Raw genomic sequence first — 20,298 nt, forward strand, 5'->3', positions numbered from 1 at the left:
TGGGTTTGGAGAGCTTCTATGCCGATAAATAACTATGTATGTGAAGAACATAGTATACCTCAAGTCCATGAGCACATGGTTTCACACACTTCTGGCTGCTTAGGGGTCTTATAAGGGAGAAGACATTTACTTGAGTCCTGTGAGATGCTTTAGGAGAATAGCCAAACTTAAAAAGGGCATAGTAGGAACACTTCATTTACAGATTTTCAGTCAAAATGACAGGAACTGACCTTCTATGTGATTAGCGTTCACAGTGGGAGGCAGTACTATGGTACTAAGACCTTAGTGAAGGGGATACCCTCTTTTTCTAGTAAATAATGTTGGAATGAGACTGAGCCTTAGGCTTTCCAGTAGTGCTGGGTAACTGTGTGAGATAATTCTGTATATGTGGCATCAGAGCTCTGTGTTGACTGGCCTGCAAGAGGAGTCCCCTACTTCCAATGGAATGACTATGGAAATTTCAGAATAACCATAGCTCAGTGCTGACATGGCTTCAGAATTAAAAGCAAAGCACATTGATGGCTATGGAATCAGGGACTCAGGTATATGGTGTGGAAAATAGAGCCATGCTACACGGACCAAAGAGCCTGAATTCAGTGAGCACATGGAGAGAATGTAGAATACACATGCACATGTGAACACTGCCCCCCCCAACACACACACTTACACATACCTCTAAATGGCATCACAGTTAAGGACAATTGTGTATTGTTATTTCATTTTGATTCTGTCTTTTTTTTTTTTTTTTTTTTTTTTGGTCAGTAGAACAGAACAAAGAAAAACAACACAATTGGCAGAAAGTGCACTGAGGATTGTATTGTTTTTGTTTGAAGTCATCCATGGTGAAGTTGATTTTAATTTAAATGTGGAGGTAGTTTACTTTGGGGGTCACAGCACACAAGCAAGCAAAGATAGTTGGCAATTATCTTTCACCATGTAAAGATCTAGTAACCTGGATACTCAGACAAAGGTTATTGGCTAGGTTTTCACCCAGAAGAAATCGGTCAGTAACCTCCAGAATTCACAGACTTCATGGCAGGACAGAAATGGTTGACATTTCTCTGCTTAAGTTTGAAATTCATAAATTAATTCATGAATTAACTTTCCTTGGCTCACATGCAGAAGAGGAACCCTAAAGAATTCCTTTCTGATGGCCTTTTACACTTAAATAGAATTATCAAGGTGATGATTTTAAAGAAAACAGAAATGACCATCTCATGACCAACCACCTATGATGCAAGTTTCTGTCTCCACAAAATCCATGTGCCCACAGGACACTAAGTCAGCACATTATAGAGATCCCTTCACATGCATGTTCATGGCAGCTCAATTCACAATAGTCAAGTTATAGAATCAGCCTGGAGGCCAATCAGCACATAGAGTTAGAAAAGAAATGTGACGTGTATACATAAGGGACGTTTCTCATCTACAAAGAGTAACATTATGTTACTTTCAGGGAAATGGATGGAACTAGTAATCACCACAATACGTACAAAAAGCCAGGCTTAGAAAGACAAGCACCACATTTTCTCTTTAAAAGCAGGGGACAGAAGGGACCAGGAAATGGCGGGGATAACTGAGGTAGAATATAGCCAAAGTACATGATATCCAAGGATGGAAATGTCACAGAATACTTCACTTTCTACAATGAATATACCCTAGCATAAAATTAGAAGAAAAGCCTAATTTGCATGGTGATTGTATTAGGAGATAGAACTGTCCAGGGTTGATTATATTATTAATGGCAAGTCCTCATGAATGACGTTGACCTCATAAAAAGGATAACAGAGCTCTTGCCAGTCTCTTTCACTACAACCCACAACAGGGAGATGTTAGCAGCTCAACCCAGACAAAGGCCCTCAGGAGACACTGACACTATGGTTTCTGATTTCCCAGACCACTGAACAATCAGAACTAAATTCCTTTGTTTGTAAGGCACTGTGTCATAGAACTCCAAATGGACAAAGATGGGACCTTTCCCCAAGACATATGGAATTACATCCACGTGTCAATGGTATGTTGATATATCCCCATTCTAGAAAATCTCTTACGGGGAGACCTTGCTGTAGAAAGTTGAAAAGTTACAAAGAAAATATAAATGGGTTGACTCTCTTCCATCTCTTCTGAACATGTTGAAACATTCACAACAATGGAGCCCTCACTGTTACAAAAGGGGCATACACCCTGAGAGTGGAGACCCTGTAGGACCTTACAGATGAACAGTGCAGGACTACCTGGCTCTCTCCTCTGTGGGGCCAGTGGCAGCCCACCCCAAGGTCCCCAGAAAATCCTGGGGATGCTTCTGTTTTATGTTTCTTTGCTCATCAAGTGAAGGAGATTAAATGTGTCCTCATGATGTTGAGAGGACAAAATCACATCTTTACATTAACTGTGTGTCACAAAACTGATCCAAGATGGGATCTTTCATCTGTTCTGAGGGATCCATCTCTGCTTATCCTCCTCACAACTCAGAAGATTTGAATAATAACAATATTAACAATCTATTTATCACAGATCATTCACAGAGAGCTATGCTTGTGGGAAGTCAGTGACAAACCATGGATTTTGGATTTTCAAGGAATCTGTGTTTGTAATATTAGTTTTCTGGGACAAGCTGATTATATTATTTAAGTTGGAATATATATTTGTAGATTTCAGAGTTATTCTAATCATCAAAGTAGTCTACACATAATAAAAGATTCACAATAGTTGTTTTTTCTTAATTGTGACATCCCCAAATATCTTAAGTTTAAATGGTTTCTGTATAATCACACTGTTGTTGATTCTTGCCTGAGTTCTGACTGAGGAATGTATGACTGGCTACCCAGTGAAGCAATTCTGTAAGCTGGGAATTAATGCCCTCATAGCTGATCAGCAGTTGAAGACAATTGTCACCAGTCAAGCTCCTAGAGAATCTAATGTGGTTTGTAATGACAGACAGAACTGTAAAGTAAAAAATCAAGATTTGAGTCCTCCTGGGCCAGGGAGATAGCTTGAAGGGTAAGAGCACTGACTTTGAAAGTATTAGAACCTTAGTTCAGATCTCCAGCACCCATACAAAATGCCAAGCATGCAGGCATGGCTGTGCATATAATCTCAACTCTGATGGGGGGGGGGCTGGCAGAGACAGGAGGATTGCTGGGGCTTGGTGATCATCAGCTTAGCCAGAGTCAGGACCAGGGCCAGGACCAGGACCAAACAAACAAATACCTCAGCAACAGCAACCTCCACGTTTAGTGAGAGAGTTGTCTCAAGGGACTAAAGCAGAGCAGTAAGAGATGCCTGCTATCTTCCTCTGGCCTCTGCATGACACCGTGTGCATCTGTACATGCACACTCCACACACAGATTTATTTTTTCAGCAAAAGCCTCTCTGGTAGCTTCAGAGATTTCTGATTTATATTGTTCCATGTAAAGTTTTTTTTTGAAGGGCTTCAGACCTCCAGAGCATCCCACGTGGAATAACAGCAAAAAAAGTCACAAATTCCATACTGAGATGTGTCAAGGTTAAAAGAAAGGTCATGTGGATGGTGAATCATGGAATCACTAATGTATGTAACCCAAAGTATTCCAGTGCAAAGTAACTATTGCCCTTTAATGGTGTGGGTGTGCATTGCAGGGGGGGGGGCATGTGCACACATGCATGTGTGGTCCTGCGAGTGGAGGACCTTGAAGGTCTTCCTCAGAAATGGCACCCTTCTCCTTTGAGACAGGGTCTCTTGTTGGCCTGGAGATAACCAATTAGGCTAGGCTGGCTGGCTAGCTCTGCGTCCCCAGTACTTGAACTCTGAACCCATGCATCCATACTTGGCTTTGTAGTTTGGTTCTGGGGATCAAATTCGGGTCCTTCTGCCTTCAAAGTCCAGAGCCATCTCCCCAGACCGCTGCCTGTCAGTTTTGACAGTCCCTGGGCAGACTTGTTACGTTCTCTGGTATCACATAGGTTTAGCCTTTGAAGGACAGAGAGCAGGCCTCTTGCAGCCTCCTTTTGTCTCAGATACTCCATTCATTTTGAGATAAATGCCCTTTGGCATGTGGTCTTTCAAGTGGCTCATAGAATACCAAGGGGGAAAAATAGTTTAGAACTCTGCCAAACACTGGGATCAGCCAGCCAGCCTCACACTGTCCAATCCAAGACAGCATGACAAGCTGTTATACAGAGAGGAGGCAGGCAGTCCTGCTTGCCAGCCTGCACATCGGCTACCAAGAGTGCAAAACATCAGCAGCCTGAAGACTCTCCCGGGCTGCATGTCCAAGAGCAAAAAACGGTTGCTCCAGTCCCAGCAAAAAGAATACTCTCTCAATTCATCAAAATGCCCCTCAGTTGGGCGATCGAAGTATCCTGAAATGCAGGGAGCTTGCAAAATCTTTCTCAGCTAACCTATGCCCACTGAGAAGTCAATAAAGAAACAAGATGCAAATAAATTAGCATTCATCATTGCTGATCAAGTATAAATATTTATAAGGGAAAGATGCAGCCATTTTGAGTGACAGCACGACCGGGACCCCACATAAACAGTTAAAAAAAAAAAAAAAAAAAAAAAAAGGCAGACTGAGACATTGCACTTTGCTTTTTTTTTTTTTTCCATTTCACATCACCATAATCACCTAATAACTATTTAAATGGACCCATTTGCTGTAACTATAAAAGAACCGTGTAAACTTGTTGTCATCTAGACACATTAGCCGTGGTGGAGTCAATGAATTTCAACAGTTACTTAATATCGCAGCCACTAGCTACCTTAAAACTGCCAGCGAGCGACAGGCTGCCAGGAAGCTACCGTAACAGGCCTGCTCACTGCCTCCCAGAGCAAGACACGAGCTTCGTTATGAATGCGAGCATTGCTTCTCTAATTAGGCCTGGGAGAAGTTTAACAACCATCCTACAGTATTGCTGCTGACAAATACAAAAATAAAGCCTTGTTCGAATTAGCAATGTGAAGTGAGAAGGGCTAGAAGCATCGACTGTCTGAGAGGCCCTGAAACAGCTCTAATCTATAGCGAGGTTATTTTGGTTCAGAAACTGTTAGTATGTTACCTGCAGGAGGTCTCCCCTGTAAAATGAATTATAGTAAGCTATATGTGATAATTAACCATGCATTAGCAAATATCTTGAAACAGGGAGGCTCTGTTTTCTCTGTATTTTGACTAATAAAAGCATGAATTTGTTCAACAAATGATCATTTAGGTTGTAGAATTCTAGCCATATTGGAAAGACACACTGAGCAATGCAACATTGTACTGGCCTAAGGGTTTCCTTGCCCAAGCAGGCTGCTTAATAGGCTGTCTACATACTGTGATGCCATTCACAGGCCTACAAACCACAGCGTTGAGAAGACAAATACAATATACATTTAAAATAATATGGACCTTGTGCTCTTATTTACTTAAAAATCACTCTAGATGTGACAATTTAAAAAAAAAGGCCACAGATAAAGTTCACGTTCAGAAAATAATCTTGCATTTAATTTAAATAATTTAAAAACAGCTCCCATGCTTTTCTGCAATGAAAAACGCATACAACTACAGCTTTAAAAAAAATAGTGTCTTTAGAAAGCTTCAGATGTGTTCTGAGAATGAAAAGCTAAATTACAATGTTGAAAAGACAATGCTGTTTTCTGACTTATTTAATTCACTTTGTCAAGGGTTATAAATGAACTCAGCACACGGGTACCAATGGCTTTGGTAGATGTGTTTCGGGTGCTAAAGCTGGTCTAGAAGAGGAGCTGGGCTGAGGGAACCTCACCCAGGGAAGTGAGTGTTGGAGTAATGTCTCCAATACCCAGGGCATCATTGCAAACAGGAGTCCTGGTGTTTTCATCAGTACCAAGTGGCTACATGATGCTGGCTTCATAGCTATTCTGCCAGCAGAAAAAGGTAGCAATACTTCCCTAAACTGACAGACCTTCCCCTTGTCCCACAAGATTCCAATTGCTTCTGTCCAGAAAGGAGCATCCCTTCTGCTTCTTTACCCCACCCCACCCACCATCTAACCTCATAGCTAAACTATATATTTATATGTAGTACATACAAACACATGCACACATACACAGCTCCAAAAATAGCTGCAACTGACCACTAAGGCAGCTTCAGTGTTTATCCCATACATGTGACCAATAGCTGTGCTTTAAATAGTTCATCCAATTCCATCAGTCCATTGAGGTTATCCCTTCTCATAGCTCCAAGACTTTCTATGCTTTCACCTAGACAGTTTCCAGGGAGGCATTCATAGATGCTAACCAATAAGGTTTTGTGGTCATATATATCTGAGAATCCCTGGATTAAGTGACAGGAGGTTCTTTACGACAAGACTTCTCAGAACCTTTACTACCACTTTGGGACACATAGCCCCAGTGTAAATATTATGTATGCCTAGCCAGCTCTCATTGGAATGAGTATCTAGTTTTATATAAAGCTTCACGCATGATGTAAAAATGGACTAAAGGTTGAGTCTGAAGAGCTGCTTGATGGACCACATGACACATGGATGAATGCACTACTACAGGGTAGAGCTCCCTATCTATCAGGACCTCTGTTCTGAAGCAAGGGTGCATGAAGGGCTTTCTTAGTTTGGATGAAGTGTGGGCCTCTCCTTCACCTGCAAACAGCTTGTCTACCCTAGTAGCCCAAGGAAGATGCTGAGGTCAAAATATGGTCTGTGGTTTTTCAGCTAAGATCTCTTTTTTCCAGTTCATTCCAAGACAAAGCATTTCTACCTTTACTGTGTGAGCACTTCCCAGGAGGGAGCAGGTGGCTGCTTGCCTGACAGAGAGGTGAAAATGTACCCCAACTCCATAATGGCTTCACAGTTCTTGAGCAAACACTCTCTTTACTTCCTGATATATTGGTTGGTTAGAAAGCTAACTCTAAACTCCTATGGAAGCAGACATCTTCAAGTTGATTGAAAATCCTAGTGCTAAATCAAAATTCAGTCTTTGTTCTGTGCTGGTGAGGCTTTAGTTGAGAAGCATTTCATAACAGGATTTTGAGTAAGAGCCATAAAAGACAGAAAGGAGAATGAATCACACACACACACACACACACACACACACACACACACACACACTAAGAGGCTCTCTCCTTTCCATCTTGCTTGCCACATGCACAGTGGCTGAATAAAACAAAAGAAACAAATTAGTTCAAATAGTTAGGGAAGATTGGAATTGTATCTGGAATTGCCTGGAAATATAGTGTTGGCCTTGATGAGAGAGAGAAAGAGAGAGGGGCAAAGGAGAGAGAGAGAAAGACAGACAGAGAGAGAGAGAGAGAGAGAGAGAGAGAGAGAGAGAGAGAGAGAGAGAGAGAGAGAGAGAGAGAGAGAGAGAATGTCTGAAACAAAGCGAAAACAAGTATTAATTGTGTGAACTAAGTCCTGAATTGTGTTCTCTTGTTTCATGGAAAACTACATGGATGTAGGTGCAAATCCTACCCCAGCTATATATTAGGCTTGTGTAATTTACTATCCTGTCTCTCTTCCCACTTCTACATCAAGAAGTACATATGCAAACATGCAAAGTATGTAGAGAACAGGAGCAGTTGAAAAATGACCAGTTAACTCCCATCCCAAGAAAAGCTATCCACTGTAAAGACTTATTTCGAACTTATACCCTCCTAATGTAAGTTAGCCTCAACCTAGCATCAGTACCTGTTTAAGAAGTAGAAAAAAATAGAGTAGATGCTCAAATTATAGTTCTCTTTGGGACATTTATGACAGAAGAGTCAAGATGCTATTCAAAGCAGTTATTTATGCATTTATCCTTCTAATTTCTAGTCAATGGAAGTTAAAAAAAAAAGCACAAGTCTGTCATAAGAAGAGTCTATTCTTTTAGCCACCTAACTTCTATCAGGACTGGTCTTAAAGCCCAGTGCTGTTTCTGCTGTATATATACTCTTCAAAATGGTACTATTAATTGGGTTTAGGAGCGAGTGCTAAGAGTGCCCCCTTTTGGTCATTGGAGGCCTTGCAGTTCATCTAGGAGTCAGAGGTGGGAAGCCTCCCCTTAGGCTCTTTGTGAGCAAATTCAGGCTTATTTGTGTCTCCTACTGTTGTGTCCCCTGGTTTGGTCTGTATGTGGCTTTTACATTCCTTAATAAAGTAATAGACATGAAAGAATTCTGTGGCTGATGCCAGCGGCCACAGAGAACACCAAGTCTAAACTCAGCTGAAGGTAAACATACGGGACCATCCAAGGAATGTAGCAATAAAAACTGGAACCTGTGACAGAGTGTCCCCCTCCCCCTCTATTTTTCTGGCATAGCTGTGCCAGTGTGGGGGTGGATCTCCTCAAAGATTGCATACCTTCATTGTGATCTGCTGTCATCTGCCAGAGGGAGCCAGTCAAAAAAAAAAAAAAATCCTTACTCAGATTATTCGACTCCCCCAAATCTCTCAAATCATATCCAAAGACAATTATTTTTTCCAGACTTAATTTAATAGCAAAAACACCCCTGGAGGACTGAATGTGGTATTTGACTTTTATTTGGGCCACTCTGGGCATCACCAACAGCTTTATTATCCAAAGTGTGACTTTGCAATGAGCTCCCTCCAGGGCCCATGGAGCTGCCCAGGGGCACTGGCTGACATCCTCACTCTATGCAAGGGCAGAAACCAGGGCCAGGCCAGGGACAGCATATAAACAATGCTTCTCAGTACAAATTTGACTTGGTGTTTCTTCTCTGTGGCTCATACTCTTCATTCTTGTGAAGGGAAAACATGACCCTGCTCTGTCCCCAGACCACCTTCCCAGACTGTCTGACATGACCACAGCCCCACCTTGAGCTGCCCATGCCCTGTTCCATTATGGGCCTTAGCCAACATTTTGGCATGTCTATTCTACTCCTACCTGTAACACTGACCCTAAGCATGTATCCTACAGATTCAAAGCCCAACCTCGTTATTGACAGGCAAATGTTAGGGCCTCTGTGTGCCTTCCCTGTGAATCTTTGTCAAATGTAGACTATAACAGGGTCGACTTGCTTTATCAGGCTACCTTAAGACAAAACGAGCACATGAATTAGCTGCTGTTGGGCATATGGGAAGTACTTGAATAACTTTTAATTCTCACCATCTCTTCCATGAGACTTCCAGGGTCTCCTCTTGTCTCCTCAACCTCCTTGTTACTCCATTGTTCTATCTCTTTGCTCTCTGCCCTGTCTGACTGGAAATAATTCCACTCTGTTGGTAGCCGGTACCTATTTATACAGTAAAGCATGTTGCTGGAGATACATTGATGGATCATGTACAGGAATTCTTCTCTGTGTATTCAAAGAGATAGAAAGAAAGTCATGAGACCAAGACAATGTGTTATGGAATGGGGTCTGAATGTGGAGTGATCCCAAAAGGCTACATGGAAAACATGGTGCCTGCAATGGATCCTTCAGGCTTTAAGAATTTAAAGAGCTTGGAATTGGGTGAGTATGGATGGCCAAGTAGAGAAGTGAAGCTATCTGACAAGTGACGTTCATTTGCCTCTATCATTCCAACTAGAATGTAGTAGAATGTAGGCTCTAGGAAGAAACCATTACTTTTTTTTTTCTTTTGGCACATGAAGAGGTCTCACTGAGGCCAGAAGAAGTGAACAGTAGGAGGTAAAGGCTGAGGCAACTGAGAAAAAGATTAGGCCTTGGTCTGGTAAGGATTAACTATTTAGTAATAAGGGGGGTGGGGCTGATACACAAAAGCATACCAGGCGCTATTTTAAACTGTTAATTCAATCAAGGGAGAAAATTTGTGTTCTTTTACATGGTAGATAATCCAGAAGAAAACATATTTTTGTCTGAGACTCTAGGATAGCAGTGAGTTGGCTCAGCCCTGGGTCAGGAGATGTATGGGATCTTATACAAAAGTTAGAGTGAATTGGAACCCAAACTCCAATCCCAACAAGCCCCAATCCAAGAGATCTAGTAGACAGCAGGCTGAGCAAATAGATTGTTGGGCTTCTACTGTGTTCAGTGCCAGGAGTTGTTTCTGGAAGAGTCTCATGGGAACCGTAGCTTGAATGTGCACATTGCCACATAGGCAGGCAATGGAGGGTAGCTAGCATTTGCAGGTATTAGATCTAGACTGAACTTTCTGACTCTGGGATAAAGAAAGTCACATTGAATTCTCATAGCCTATCCAATGTGGAAACTTATGAAAACTACATAAATGTCAAAAGATAGAATTGCATAATGTTTCTAGACTATGGTGTGGTTCATAGACCAACAGCACACCTGAAATCATATTAAAAAGGCAGAGGCTCAATCCACACCCCAGATAGGCTGAATGAGAATCAAGGTATTTACTAGACACCTTATTCTATATGTTAGAGTTTGCTAAACACAGGGCTAGACCCATGTAAGAGCACCTGCAGTTGTTTTCACTGACTGTAGACTCTTGGCCTATGGATCAGCAGGTATGACTAACTGTTATCCCAGACTCGGAACTGGAGGAGAATTTAGGATTTCCTATTGAATCAAAGGCTGCATGGAACTTACTCTGCCAGAAATGCCTCCCTTAAGTCTTTAGATTCGTGCCATTTGCAAAGTGTTCTCTACACACCAATATAACAATGTACACACATTCATGCACATATAACACACACCGGACTACCACAAAAGCCAGACTTTAATTTGTTAATGTGTGGAGCAGCGCACTTTCTCCCTTTATGTACAATTCCTTCTCGCTTCCTGATTTGGTCCTTCAATTTCTAACCTTTGATTTCACCCTTTTAAACTTGCTTTCTATTCAATATATTGGTAGCTATTAAATATGGTTGTCTCTATTTTCACCAGAGAGAGGTCCACATTCTCTGATAGGTTGAAAATATTCTGTGATTTGGCTTTTTGGAAGTCTGGGAGAGGCCATAGAAAAACTTTATCTTTTGGTTCTGGTCTACCATATGGCTATGGCATAACCCTATATCTGACTTGCCCATCACTGTAGATGGATTTTCTTTCTTGCCTGGTCTCACAACCATTTAGCCCCAAATAAATACATAGAGACTTATATTAATTAGAAACTGGCTGATCGCTCAGGCTTCTTACTGGCTAGCTCTCTCTTAATTATTAACCCATAGCTAATAATCTATATATTTCCACATGGTCTTATCTTAATGGGAGAATGCCCAGGCATCCTATCTTCCCAGTAGCTACATGGTGTCTGCCTGGTGGCCCCTCTCTGAGTCCTCTCCCCAGAATTCTCCTTGTCTGGTAGCCCCCTCCTATACTTCTTCCTGGCTACTGGTCAATTAGTGTGTTAGTCATCAACCAATAAGAGCATCAACATTCCCCCATCACATCCTCTTTAAGTTGAGACGCCAGCATTTGATTTTGTATAGCAGAAATCCTAAACCTTTTGGTGTACTCAAAGCAGGGGTAGTGCTACAGCCCCAGAGTTTGAGGATGGAAGAGATAGCCACTCTGGCCCACACAGCACAAAAGCAAAGAGCTAAAAGTATGCACTATAGAAAGCAGCTTTTGGATTTACTGCTAGCTGAAGTATTCCGGATCACATATTTTGCCATTTATCATATCATCTTGAACATGCTAACCACTCTACCCATGCCTCAGTTTCCCAAACATGAAGTAGGAAAATATAAGGGTGCAGAATTTAATAATCTCTTCCAAATAAAATGCTTAGTATGGTTCCTGGCACATAGTAAGTATTCAATAAATGTTTGCTATTAATATTAAGCTCACCGTATACAAAGAGGTTACTCTCTGCCCTCCTTTTCCCATTTCATAAGCAAACAGACAGCTCAGACTTGGAATGGAGCTCCTGTGAGCTCCACCCTAATGGAAGCCAAGCAGGGCCTCATAATCACTGAAAAAACAGCAGGTACCTTCCAAACCACACACCCGGAGGAGCCAAGCCCGATGCTGTAGTGCCCATTAGGTCCCGTCTGGCTTTCTATAGGAAATACAGCCATTTTTTTTCAGGGACTATAATTCTTGGATTAATTAGACTATTTGATTTTCTTTCTTTTTCTTTCTGCTGGCCAGAGGCTCTCATTAGCACCTCCATCAGAATTTGGACAGGGTAGGAAGCAGTAGTGATCAATTCCAAACATCTAAAGCAAAGAGAACAGTAGGAGATGAATTCAATCCTCTCCTCTACCTCTTTAGGACCCTGAACTTAAGTTTTAAAACTACATATTTGTTTTTATTTTGAGTCTATGAGCGTTTACATGCACACATGCCCATGTATAACATGTATTCAGTATGCTGTCAAGCCAGAATAGAGAGCTTGAAGACCTGGTACAGTTGTGGGCCATCACAAGGATGCTGGGAATCAAATGCCAGTCCTCTGAATGAACAGTCAGTACTCTTAACTGCTGACAAATTTCTCCAGCCCCTGAGTGTTAAGTATAGACAAGGCTGAGCAGGGTCCATCCATTCACAGTCATGTTTTTACAAAAATGCTATTGTTTGCAGCGAACACTTCTGGTTATTATAGGGAGTGGAAAAACAAACAATGTTATATAGGGACAGAAACAGCACACACAGAAAACCTAGTCCATAGTATGGAAGCAAAACAGCAAAACTCAAGCAGATCAATGGGGCATGGTGCAGTTGGTGAAATGCTCAGTCCTGAGTTTGCATCTCAGAGCCTACATAAAAGAGCTTGGTCACACATCTTTATAATTCTACTGATTGGGATGGGGAGACCCTTGAGGCCCTGGGGCTCACTGGACAGCTCCCCCAGTTGACTTCGAAAGCTCCAAGTAAAGCAAGGTCCCTCTACCTCCAATCTTAAAAAAACAAGGCAAAGACTGAGGAAGACATATGAGGTTGAGCTTCCACCTCCTTGTGTGTGCATACATGTACACTTGCATATATATATACATGTACACTTCATACATATTACATGCACACTGCACACACAGATACACATATACAAAGCAGACCAGAATAATGCTTCCTCCCTGGCCTTTGGTTTCTTCATCTATGAAATGATTTCAGACTTAGTGAAGTTATAGACTTTTAAGGTCCAAAGGGTCCGCATGTCAGTATGATTTTCTACTATCTTCAATAGTTCAAAATTTAGGTTGCGATTATATTTCATTAGAAATTGATTTCTCCATAATTCTGCTCTGCTGGTATTATTTCTGAAAACTGTCCAGATCCCAGAGAGCCAATGCAGCCAACTTTTATGATATATTCTTTCTGTGCCAATTTTCAGGGGGAAAAAACTGTTCAACATCCATGCCTGCTCTTCAACTAGTGGGTACCAGCTGGTCTGGGTCAACCATTAAAGCACTTCTGAAGGAGCATTAGACACCACTGCAGAATTTATCTCTCCTAGATTCTCTACCCATGTCCCTCTATTCTAGTATCTTCCCAGGGATCCTGGATGACCTGCTCATGACCCAGTAGCCAAAGGTTAATACCCAGAACAGTGTAGAGGTCATCTAGGGCTCTGTACATCACCATCACCAATATTCTTTTGAGATACCCTTGCTCAGTGTTGTGCTGGTTGCTAATGCATTCTCAAATAACCACTACAAATAGTCCCTTTAGTCCCTGAGCTGGGTGAACCGAACTTTAGCATCTTCCTGTAAGTATTTTCTTCAGAATACTCCCCATTGTCCAATCTCTGTGGGTCTGTCTCTGACTCTGGTGCTCTCTCTCCTGACATTCTTCCTCTGAATGTGTTCCATGAGGTACGCTGCTGCGGGTGGAGTCTGAATTACACACAATACAATGGAAGTCCCCTTACAAGGAATACTTGACCAACACAGCCAAAGAGGATGCCATTCATTTGGATAATTTCATCTCTAAGAGGCTTCTTGGGCATAACATTCTAAGAAAGGAGAGAGCTGTAAACACAAAGTGTTACCTGACTTACATCTTTGTGTGATCAATAGCTGAGAGCTCCCCGCTCTTGAGGGTGGAGGTCATTACTAGATCAGCGGCTGGTTATTCAAAGGGTGTTCAACCATAGAACTTTGAAGCAGGTGATTATGGATAGTGAAGCAAGAGCTCAGGGCAGAGGGAGCGGGAGCAACTCCAGGGTGACTTTAGAGGGAAAGGAACAAGTAGAATGCACTGAGAAGACATTTGCTTAAAGAAAGCAGGGGGAGGTGACAATGTGGCATGGGAAGGTTGCGGGGCGCCTGGATGTTAATTGTTTGGGTTCTGAGAAGTTTGGCTATAAAATTCTATGAGAGTACATTGAAGGGCTATGGTCCCCACTAAATGGCAGGGGAATGAAAACAAAATGGCTAAACTGTAAGGGCTAAGAGACTTGCTCCAGTTCCTACCCAGGGTTCCAAAGGCAAAATGTTTCTCAGGAGGGAAGGTGGGGGGTGGTGAGTAAAAGATTTCTATAGTGACTTCACACACAGTCTGAGGACCATGCTCTTTATTTCATGTGTTCTTTATTGTTAGGAGGTGTATGCCTAACAGTCAAAAGTTACATCCTGGGCTGGAGTCTGTTGCTGTGTGATCTTAGGTAACACGATGAAACTTTTGTAATCAATGGCCTCAGGGCCATTTTCTGCTCTGGCATCCTCATAGCTTGAAATTGGGAAATGGTTAATGTTTTTTCTTCCCACGTGTCTATCTGAACTACTCAAATGTCAGTGCACAAAGATTCTGTCTCTCCCTGTGACTCTGGGACCATCTCTTTGACTTATACAGCAATGGTAACAGTAGCTGTTGTCATTATTCCCATTGCATTAATGTTTGTAGTAGCCCCTCACCATTTATACCATAGGTATGATGCCAGAGAATATACTGTTTCATTACAATAGCTCCATAAGGAAGGCTATGCAAGACATAAGACTTCCTACTTCATATATGAGAATGCTGAGGCACATAGAGGCTGCATAGCTTACACATGGTCCTACAGGCCAAGTCTGGACATGCAATCAAAGCCCGCACAGCCCAGCTCCATGGGCTAGTTTTCTATGTAAAATGTAACATGCTAAGCAGGGCCCTTCCCTTCTATGCTTCCATCTTTTAAATATTTAACAGTATCCAAGGTTGAATCAAAAATACAGCTTAGCTCAGTTAATTCTTTGGGGAAAGCAACATAGAATTCCCATTATACAGCTGTTGAGATGCACAAATGATATTTGACTTTGTCATGATTCCTAAGGAAATACTATTATATACACTTAGGTATCCTATAGAAATAATATAGAAATACACACACACACACACACACACACACACACACACATGTATATATGTATGTTTATGCATCTTCTATAATAGGAAAAAGCAAAACAAGCCATGACAATGTATAGAATGGAATATTAAGTACTATGGCAACTGACAAAAATCTTGAGGTGTTATGTGTATGTATGTGCACACACGTATGTGTTTCTGTGCATGTGTCTATGCATGAGGAGGTCAGAGATTGATACGGTTTCTCTACTTTGATTTTGAGATAGGATCTCTGAACTGAAACTGGAGCTCACCAACTGGCTTGACTGGCTGACCAGAAAGCCCTGAGATTACAGGTGTGTACCACCATGCCAATCTTTTTAAAATGGGATTTATACTGAGGACGTTATGGGACATCTCCCCCATCCCCTGGGACATAGTCTCAAGTAGAAAACATCTAGTTACAAGAGAGAGAATACACACCACAATTTTATTTAAAGATTTAAAACAATCCAAGCCACTAAGTATAATTATTTTACATCTAACTTATCTGTATTCCTATGCATTCTGAGAAAACTTTATCTGTAAGATATATACCAATTAACGGTTACTTCTGAAAAGGGATAGATTTGATTTGGGTATATGAGTTACATAGTGAATTTCAATTTTTATGCCTATTTGTCACACTTGGATATTTTATAGTCAAGTATTATTTTAGTAATTAACAAATAAAGATGTGTGTGTGTGAGAGAGAGAGAGAGAGAGAGAGGTAGAGAGAGAGAGAGAATACTGAGGCTGGAGAGAATTGATTTTAGTGACAATCTGACTTCATTCTCTCATGAATGAGCCAGAAGGAATAAATCACATTAAAGTAGCAACCACAACTAAACTTTTGTCTTCTTCATCCTGGAGGACGGCCATCGATTAGTAAGTAAGTCCCCCAGGAATGATATTATAATGTGTTTTAACCAATGAACAGACTCCAGAATCATGCAACGCATAACTCTTCTTGTTGTTTTTAAAGACCTCTTGTTTTAATAAAATATGCTAGGCGGCATTATAATAGCAGTTGCTTTAAATGTTGGATTCATTTGTATGTCACCATAACTACTTTTTGTCAAGAAAACTTTACACAAATGGATTTGTTTCTTGAGGCTAAGATGATTTCATCTGGAGTTAGTGGCTTGAGAGTGTTAGCACACACTTAAGTAAAAATATATAACCTAGCCAGCATTCTCTCCACTAGGACTGTGGGTTTCTCCCTCAAACTTAACACTTTCTTACTGGCCTCTAGGGGCCACACTATCAGAGAATCCATCATTCCACTAATGGTTTCAAGTGTTCTTCTGATTTAATGGAATAAACTCAATGAGGCTGGCTGCTAGCATTTTGTCATCTTTTTCTGAAAATTTCAAAGGTACTTTATAATTATGTTAGCTAGTACCTAATAACTTCAAGTATCTATTATGGGTTTTTTGTTCTGTTTTTTGCTTTTGGCCAATACTATGCATTTTCATCTAACCCTATAAACAACAGCAGCAAAATAAAAACAAAAACATGGAGCTATGGAAGGTGCTACTTAAATCACAGCTGTAAAGGAAGTCAGTTAAAATGCCCATTGTTTTGTTTTTATTCCAGTATACATTTGTGACTGGGATTTTTTTCCCCCTCAGAAATCCAGCCCTTTTTTCTTCAACAAATCTTTTCCCCATTTATGAATTTGTCTGGAATATTTAACTTTAGGTATGTCAAGCATAGATTCAATGTAAAGCAATGTGATCACACTCTGGAATGAGAGAAAGGGGCCGTGAGTAGCTACTGAGTGGCAGCTGAATGGATCTGATACCTCTACTCCTGGGAAACATGCTGTAAGCCGCTACCTGGTTATAGACTGGGTTCCATTAACCAAAAAGAGATTGGCTACTCCTCATTTGGAGATAGAGGCAAGAACATATGTGGGATTGGGCAACAAGCCAGGGGGCTGGAAATCTGGATGCACTCCAGGAGAAGGGGAGGAAGAAAATGGATTACCATTCAGACTGAAAGGCCAGCAGCATGGCTGCTAAGAAGCAAGGTGAATGAGACCAGGAGCTAAGCCTGAATCCCGAGGAAGAAGAGCAGACTTACCCCAGCAGCTCAGGATGACCAGTCAGCACCCCTCAGAACTCCAGGATATCCTCTCTGCTCCAGCCCAAGGTTGCTCAGTCAGTTCTGTTTAGAGTCTTCACCATGGTTCCCTAGCAGGAACTGGAGCTGAGTGCTTTTGCAAACACGGCTGCCAGGGTGGCAGGCCAGGACTAATCACTCGGTCACTGTGTGTGCAGGTGGCATACCTTCTGCTAGGAGTGTCCTTAAAGGAGGTGAGGAGTCTGAGATTTTTAGACTGGGAATTTCCACCTCTCTGATTTTTGTTTCCTGGGAAATATGATGGGGCCAGTACTTTGTTGTATGCAGCATGGGAAAGATATTCAAAGCAGATATCAGGAGACTCGGATTCAGTCTAGGTCTAGGCATTCATCCATTCATTCATCCAACAGATATCCATTCATTCAGCCGGCATTTGTGTGTGTGTATGTGTGGGTGTTCATATGTGTGTATGTTCCTGTGTGATGTGCATGTGAACGGAGGCCAGAGGCCAATTGTGGTTCATTCCTCAGGTGCTGTCCAGCTTCCTTTTCTAGACATTGTTTCTCACTGGCTTGGAACTTACTAAATAGACTAAGCTGGATAGCTAGCAGCCCCCAGGGACCTGCCTATCTATGTCTCCTGGCTGGAATTACAATTGTATGCCATGTACTAGGTGGTTTTACATCAGGTTGACACAAGCCAGAGTCTTTTGGGAAGAGGGACTCTTGATTGAGAAAATACATTTGTCTGTAGGCAAGTCTGTAGTACATTTTCTTGATTAATGACTGATGGAGGTGGGTGCAGCTCATGGGCAGCAGTCTTGCCCCTGATCAAGCGGTACTGGGTTCGATAAGAAAGCAGGGTGAGCAAGCCACGAGGTGCAAACCTATAAGCAGAGTCTCTGTTTCAGTTCCTGCCTCTGGGTTCTTGCCCTGCTTGAGTTCCTGCCTTGACTTCCCTCAGGATGGACTGTTGCCTGGTAGTTAAAAGACTCCCCACCCCAATATAAACCCTAAGAGAGGCCATTCCAGGTTCTGGGGATTGAACACTGGTCTTTGTACTTGCAAGGCAAGCACTTCGTTGACTAAAGCTATCTCCCCAGCCCAACTCGCCTTCCCTGAGTGTCTATTATATATCATGTATAACTCCCTTGGGTTATAAGGTGAGCAAAAGAAACTCATGACTGTATTCTCCATTCAGTAGAGAAGACAGGCATCCATGAAAAAAAAATTCCATGAGTCAATATGTATCACAAATCATGGTACATGACTTAGGAGAGATCTCTACTTAGTGTAAGCTCTTGGCAGAATGAGGATGTAGAGAAAAATGCAATCTGAGAAGTCAGAAATGCTTTCTGGAAACTGAAGAAAACAAAAATGTGCTTGAAAAATGAGAAGGTAATATTTCGGGGAGGAAGAATATGGCATAAGAGAAAGATGGTGCATACGGAATGTACAAAGGAAAAGTCCCCACTAATGAGGACATGAGACACAGAGAAAGACTCAAAGTGACAGTGGAAAGCTAGCCACCAGGTGGGCTCTTTCTTGTGCATGTTAAATAACAAGAAACAGACTGGCCTACAGTACTGTTGTTATGTGACTTTTCCTGTGGAGAGATTTCATTTCACCGCAAATAGAGTAAAGAAATGAATCCAAGTCTAGGTTGTCCAACAGATGAGTTATTATTGCTGCTCATGGAAGGGTTACGTACAGAAGCATTGGTGATACATAGGCACTTGTAGCACCAAAACATTCCACCCCACCATGAGTGATGACTTAAGAAGGTTGAGTCACTAGAGTCCTCACCCCAGTCACCCTTCCACCTCCTGTATACCGTAGCACACCGCCCCACCAGTGACGTGCAGTTAGGGCAGGTTTGCCAGCAGCTAGAAGTGGGCAGAAAGAAGCCAGCAGTGGCTAGAGTGCAAGGCGAACACCTGGCAATTTTTTTTTTTTTTTGTCTTCCTCATTCTACCAGCGATTGCTGATAGGGCCTATGTTAGGAGGAACATGCATTGGAATCACCAGAGCTACTCTGCTTTCAGGATAGCAATGGCTGGACCATGCCTGAAGGGTACCCATGCAGTAGTTAATAAGGACACTATTGGACTAAAACTTCACAAACTAATCAGGCTCTACCAGCTTTAGGCAAGAAACGAGGCACCACTGAGATGGGAATTCTGTACTGCCATTTTGATCCACAGCTCTTCATGTTCCCTAGGGGAGACCAGATGGCTGGTCTTGAACTTTACTCTGATGTTAACAGTCCCCAAATAATAGCCTCTGCTTATTTGATAGAGGCTGTGGTAAACACTGCACATTTTTATTTTTTTCCGAATTGTTGTCTATTGGATCTGATGACACATATTTCATCATGTTTTTTGGTAAAATTGTAGGACTGATCTCTGTGAGGTTAGGTATGGGCACATGCCTGGCTTTCTCAATTCACAGTAAGGGAAGGTGAGTGTGGGATGTTTGTGTAGGAGGATTTCTTCTGCCAGTGTATGTGAGTTCAGCCTTCCTTCCCTTCAGCTGTGCTGATGTGTGTATGTGGCTAACTCAGTGATTTTTAAGCAGGCGTGGCCTTGGCATCCTAGAGAACATGGGACATATGCAGATAATTTTGGTTGTTACAGGAGGAAGGGACACTCCTGACCTCTACTCAGCAGGAATGAGAGATTCTACACACTGTTATAAAATGTACAACAGCTTCTATAATAAGAAATCATCTGGGTCAAAAGTTTCCAGGTAGCATACATCTGGTGTAGATAGGGCCTCTATGGAACCCACATAGAATTGGCTCTTCTTGTTCTGAATGTGAACTTGAGCAAAAGGCAAACTTTTGCTATGAACCACCGAGATATTTGTTGCTGTAGCACAACTCATTTGTCCTGATTAACACAGTGGGAGAACAAAGATTATCCTCATTTTATAAGTCAGAAATCTAGAACTCAAAGATACCAAGAAGGTTTACTAAGTCTATACCAGTTGGGCACAACTGGGATATTTACACAGATCCCTAACCCTAAACCCTGTATATGAACCACATGTAAGCAATTAAGGATCCCATTCATAGGCCT

The 20,298-nt window shown here is 41.8% G+C and overlaps 1 protein-coding gene across 6 annotated transcripts in view; it reads right to left on the reverse strand.

Moving 5' to 3' along the window:
* Positions 1–20,298, reverse strand: part of Ankfn1 (ankyrin repeat and fibronectin type III domain containing 1) — a 369,637-nt gene that overhangs the window by 297,341 nt on the left and 51,998 nt on the right. For 2 of the 6 annotated variants that reach the window (XM_051192086.1, XM_051192021.1), the window contains exon 1: positions 17,220–17,442. The exons of the other annotated variants lie outside the window; for them this stretch is intronic. The gene's annotated coding sequence lies outside the window, so the exon portion shown is untranslated. Of the gene's footprint in view, positions 1–17,219; positions 17,443–20,298 lie in introns of those variants that run through there. 6 annotated transcript variants of the gene reach the window in all.

This window comes from Phodopus roborovskii, unplaced genomic scaffold, assembly GCF_943737965.1.
Source record: "Phodopus roborovskii unplaced genomic scaffold, PHOROB, whole genome shotgun sequence".
In the NCBI taxonomy this organism is placed as follows: domain Eukaryota; kingdom Metazoa; phylum Chordata; class Mammalia; order Rodentia; family Cricetidae; genus Phodopus; species Phodopus roborovskii.